Raw genomic sequence first — 6,000 nt, forward strand, 5'->3', positions numbered from 1 at the left:
AGCACAGTATGTTGGAAAATGGCCCCAGTAGACTTGTTGGATACAGGGTTACTATAAACCTTCAGTTTGTTAAAAAACACAGTATTGGCAAAGCACGAAGAAAAATAACAAGATATACCTGTTCAAATGGCCTAGGATTTATAGCATATGTAAAAGCAGTTATAGATGCCAGAAAGTTGGAAAAATGAAGAAAAGTTAATTTTTGAGAGACTATATGCATTGAGAGAAATAAAAAATATGGTCTGTATCAACCTAGCAACTAAAGGCAAAAAAAGTAAAATAATCTGTCATTGTATCTGTGTCCATATAAGCATTGTGCTAATAAGGCCTACTTTACATGGCCACCACCTATGACCTTGCTGTGGATGTCACCTCTGTTTTAGAGATATGGTAACAATGACTATCACAAGGACATTGGATAGCAGGTAGCCTGGTGCAAAGGTGGTCTCTGGCTTTGTATCTGTGTTGTTTCATAAACTGGGCTGATCAGGCTGAATAATGTCCTACTATCCACAACCAGAAGAATATCTGGGAAAGGGCAACGGAACTAGGGCCCTTAAAGTCTGTCAATTACCCTCTACAAACTCACTGTGTATACAGATGGATTATTTCCAGTACATCTAGCCAGATTGTTTCATTTTAACTCTACCCATTATTGACCTTTGGGTGACACTGGAATTTTCTGCCCAGAATATAGGAATTCTCCCTCTCTGAGCAAGTCAACACTCAATTAATGGTAAATAATACATACAGCAGTTTCCCTTTGTCATCATACTTTGATGCAAGTAAAGCTGGTGATTCAGAATTCTGGGCCCACATCATGGGGATGTATGTGGCTGCGACAGAAAAAAAAATGAACAAGCCCTAAAGATAGGAAAAATTTGCAAATGGGCTGATTCAGAGAGGAGAGGCTATCTATCACCAATGACCTGTCTGATGCAAGCTCTGCTGATATCATATAAGAAATAAGGGACCAAGAAAATCACAAGGCCTAGGACTACACTGAGTAAGATTGTTAGAGAGGTACAGATTTTGCAAAGGCCTGTATAACAAAAGTTTTCAGACTCTTCCTCAAGAGTCGAAATGGTCAAGTGTATACCTTGGGAGTAAATATGTCTACAGACTGGGGTGACTGTGAAGAGTTGTTGTTGAGTGGGTAGAGTTCATATAGTCTGAGATGATGAAAAAGTCTTGGAGATAAATGGTGGTAATAGCTACATAAAAATGTGAATTTAATGCCACTGAAATGGTACACTTAAAAATCATTTAAATGGTAAACTTAATGTTATGTATATTTTACCACAATAAAAAAACATATTTACAAAAAGTATTTCAGTAGCAAACAGTACCTAGTTTTGTAAAGCAAAAATTTAGAAGGTGATCAGGCAATGTTATGCCAATTTAATGCCTGTTTTTAAAAAATGAAGAGTCCTGGCTCTAGAACTAGGTACTGGTTTCACATCAGAGCATCTGAACTTCATCTCTCACTCATTCTGTGACATGAGACACATTATGTCATTGTTCTAAGACTCAGTTTTCTCATCTATAACATCGGTTAAGTGTATAACATGTCATATTTAGGATTGTTCAGAGGGTCAAGGAGATTATCCACATAACTGCCTGTACTGTAAGCGTCTGGGAATTCTTGACTATAATGTTGTCATCATTATTTTGCTGTTATTGTTGACAACTAAACTCAGACATTACTGCCTACCACTAACACAAAAGCCTTCAAAAAAGTTCTCAGGAGGAAAAAAAGGAAAGAGCACACAGTTAAACCAATAGGAAATTTATTAAATGCCTATTATAATTCTATCTTCTGCTAGGTACTGGGAAAAAGAAAACAAACTAAAGACAAAAAAACACACCATAAGCCCTAAAGAAATTTACAACCTCACTGAGGAAAGAAAGTAGACACATGACGCATTTCAACAGTGTCGAGTGCATAACAGCATTCAAGTCCTTCACTGGTGTCACTCTTGGGTGAAGAGAAAGCCCTTCCAGGAATAACATGCCAAGGTACTTAGGTATTCAACAGGCATGTGTTTGGTGTCAGCCAGTCTTAGCCTCAAATTCCACCTCCACCCCTGAAAGCAACCTAATCTCCCTGAGCCTCAGTTTCTTCATCAACACAACACAGATAATAAGGATAACTAACTCAGAGGGTTGTTTCAAGGTTTAAATGAGATTAATGTATGCAATGAATTTAGGACTTAGCAAAAATTAAGCCAGCAGTAGAAATTACCTTATTTAATAAAAAATCTAATATGGTAAGCACTGCTTATTCTTATGCAAGAAAACCAGGCCTTAAAAGATTATGAGACTCACCCAGTGTCTAGTTAGTACATGGCAGAGTCAGGAATCCAACCCAGATGATGGGAATCCTGACCCAGTGCCCTTTCCACTGTACCAAAAGCCATCTCTGTGCTGTTAGCATTAAATGAGCACTGAGAGAAATTCCTTTGACAATAGAGAAGATGGGTAAAACAATGTCAGTAAAGTGATTTTTTAAAAATTCATTAATGAAGTAAAATGGGAAAAAAAGGTAGGATATCATTCAAAACAATGTTTTTGAAGATTTCCTTTCCATACACTATCTCACTAAATCTCTGCAACAATCCTTTGAGACAAAATTAGCCCCATTTTACTGTTGAGAGAAATGAAACTTGGAGTGGTTAAAACAAAAACTTAAAGAATGTGACAAGAATAGTAAGAGGAAACACTGGGATTTGAACCCAGTTCCATCTGACTTCAAAATCACTGCCCTTAATCAAAGAGAGATTTCCAGATGAGAAGAAAAACATTAGTTCCTTACAAATTTTTTAGATGAATAACAAAAACTGACGTGTGAAATAAACAGAGCAAATTCAAGGAGATGGAGTACAGGTGGGGAGGATCCAGGAGAGGAGGAAAAGAATCCGTGAGGTGGATGGAGACGACAAGAGTAACAGCTTAGAGAGAGAGGTTTCTTCGGTTTTCTTTAAACAAGGAGACTTTTGCTAACGCATTCTCTTTATTCCCATGAATTTGAGCAGAATCCTCCTCCTTTTAGACCCTTTATTTCTAAGAATTTGATTTTAATTTCTGTGGTTAATTCCTGCCAGATAATTAATATCCAGGGGGATCCAGGAAGAGTTCATTTACCTTCTCAAATAAAATGGCTCAATCCTGAATCATAAAGGAACCTGATTCATTGCAGAATCAATCATGGTGATGACCAAGGCCATAATGGTCTCATTGAAGGCCAGAATCCCTGACACTGCCCATTCACAATGCACTAAGAGAAAAGTTCAGGGAGGTTAATAAGAGCAACTCTGAGACTATGTTTAAACAAAAGGCCGTATGGGTCTGTGAGCTCAACTTTACTGAAATTTTTAAGGGCCTCTGAAGGCTTTTGAGAAAAAGAATTGGTCTTTGAATATCTTGAATTTTAATTAAACTGACTGACCTAAATACAATTTATTGTAGAGTACAGGAGAGATATTTATTTAAATAGAAATAACTAGTGATTTCTATGTTTTGTAGGGGTATGTTATTAAGCACTTATCTGTGCGTCCTTCAAAGAACAATCTCCCATCTGACCAAGCTGTTTTAAAGACTGGTCTGTAAACATGTGAGAGAAGGAAGCAGAGTCCAGTCTTCTCACCCATGACTCTGGGAAATAAGACAAGGTTTCTTCCAGGAGCTATTAGGCATCCAGCCTCAGGAGGAGCCTATATCCTTCATGAGATCTCAGAAGGGATTCAGGGAGCACCAGGCTCTGCTTTTACTTTTATCCAGCGTTCTTTCCATTCTCCTGCGATGACAGCAACAGGAAAACTTCAAATCTACAGGAATTCTGCACCTTCCAAAAGTTTGGTCCACAGATGCCAAAAAGCTGCATGGGCAGAATCGTCCAGTCCCGATGAGAAACAATGATGAGGAAGGATCTGAACTGGAGCTGCTTCGCTAGGATCTGCAAGCTGGAAAATTGCTTTCCAACAATCACAGTGGTTAAGTATCAACAGACAACCAGCTCTTTCCCTGCTGCCACATAAAAGACTGTCCCCTGTAGAAAAGATAAATGACCTACATACAATTTCTTGTGCTTCCTAAAGTTAGTTTCCTTTGTCCACTCTTGGATAAATGGTAAGTGGTTGTTGCTCCGAAACAGTAAAATAGTATTTTATTGTTTCCTGGTTATCTCTTCTGACCAGTAAATTGGAATCATAGACTTCCTAACAAAGACACAAATCCTGAAGATTTAAATTGCAAATCCAGAGCTCTCTAATTCTATTTATGTGATAACCACAGGCCTTCTGGTAAACAGAACGCAGCAAGAGCAATTCAGGTTCTAGGTTCTCGATCCAGATTTCCTTGTGAAGAGACGATCTAATCAGTTCTGCATTATGATCACAAGTCACCACTGTTAAGTTAAATAAAACTCTTTTTCTTATTAATATAAACTTATGTTACATGCTATGTAAACTGGGATTCCACCCTTCAATGCTTGAATATTCCTCTTTATATATATATTTATCAACCACATAAAGCTAAAAAACATAAAAGCTACAACACAAATATTCTTCCTAGGGGGTTTTTCTTCATAGGATGAATTGGCTGTGCTCTAAATGCAATTTAAATAATGTTTGGACTAAAGATGGTTTCTTTTCTTAGTTAATATCTCTGCAGCAAATAGGAACATTCCTCACATGTTCAAGAACCTCCTGTGTTCAAAATTGTATAACCTTAAGTTGTGTAAAGAATAACCACAATCTGCCATATCCTGAACCTATTCTGTACTTACATAACAGTTCCCAAGCAAGATACCACAATGTACTAGACAAGAAATGTATATAAGCGCATACTGATTTCTATGTGCAGTTAGTCCCTAAGACACAAACACAAAGACTGAACAATTAGGTTAGAACTATAAATTTGATCTTCACTATTGTCCTAATCATTGTCATCAACATTCAAAAGTATCTATGAAATATATACATGTATGTATGCAGGATGCATGTCTACTGTAGAACCCAAGTGAGGAACCAAACTATCTGTCAGTATAACTTATTACTTTTTATAATGATTTGGATCTTAGATATTTTGAAAAAAAAAAAAAGCAAACAACCTTTTCAAAGTTAAGTTGTGTTTTGTTTGAAATTGTTTTAAAACTATGCTGAAATTTTTTTTTATAATATCAGGAACACAGCCAGGCTCAATGGCTTATGCCTGTAATCCCAGCACTTTGGGAAGCCAAGGCAGGCAGATCACTTGAGGTCAGGAGTTCGAGACCAGCCTGGCCAATGTGGAGAAAACCCATCTCTACTAAAGTTATAAAAATTAGCTGGGTGTGGTGGCACCTGCCTGTAGTCCCAGCTACTCAGGAGGCTGAGGCATGAGAATCACTTGAACCCAGGAGGTGGAGGTGGCAGTGAGACAGGAGGATTCTGTCATTGCACTCCAGCCTGACTGACAGAGGGAGACTGTCTCAAAAAAAAAAAAAAAAAAAAAAATCAGGAACACTTGTTTGAGAGTTTGCTCATTCACTGCATGCCTACTGTGTGCCAAGAAATGTATTACATGCTGGGAATATAAGATAAAATATGGCATCATTATTATTCTTTTTTTTGCAAGAGGTTTAGACAAAACTTTACATAGATGTGCTAGAATTAGAGCACAGCATCATTATTTTTTAAGAGTTCCAAGGTTAGACACATACATTCTCTCTCTTCTCTCTCTCTCTCTCTCTCTCTCTCTCTCTCTCTCTCTTATTTTCTCTCTCTCACACACACACAGACATACACATACACACACATCCAGCACAGGCTGGTTAGTCCTAACACACAAGTATAAATGAGCAATTCATTGGGCACATGAAGGAGGAGGAAGAAGAGCACATAAACCACACTGGTTAGAAACACATACCAGGGTTGTCTATAGTCACCAAAGTATAAAAAGAACATGACTAAATCCTAATCAGAGGATGGGCCTGAAAGCCAAAGAACATATGTAGTGCAT

The sequence above is a fragment of the Saimiri boliviensis genome, chromosome 6 (assembly GCF_048565385.1).
Source record: "Saimiri boliviensis isolate mSaiBol1 chromosome 6, mSaiBol1.pri, whole genome shotgun sequence".
In the NCBI taxonomy this organism is placed as follows: domain Eukaryota; kingdom Metazoa; phylum Chordata; class Mammalia; order Primates; family Cebidae; genus Saimiri; species Saimiri boliviensis.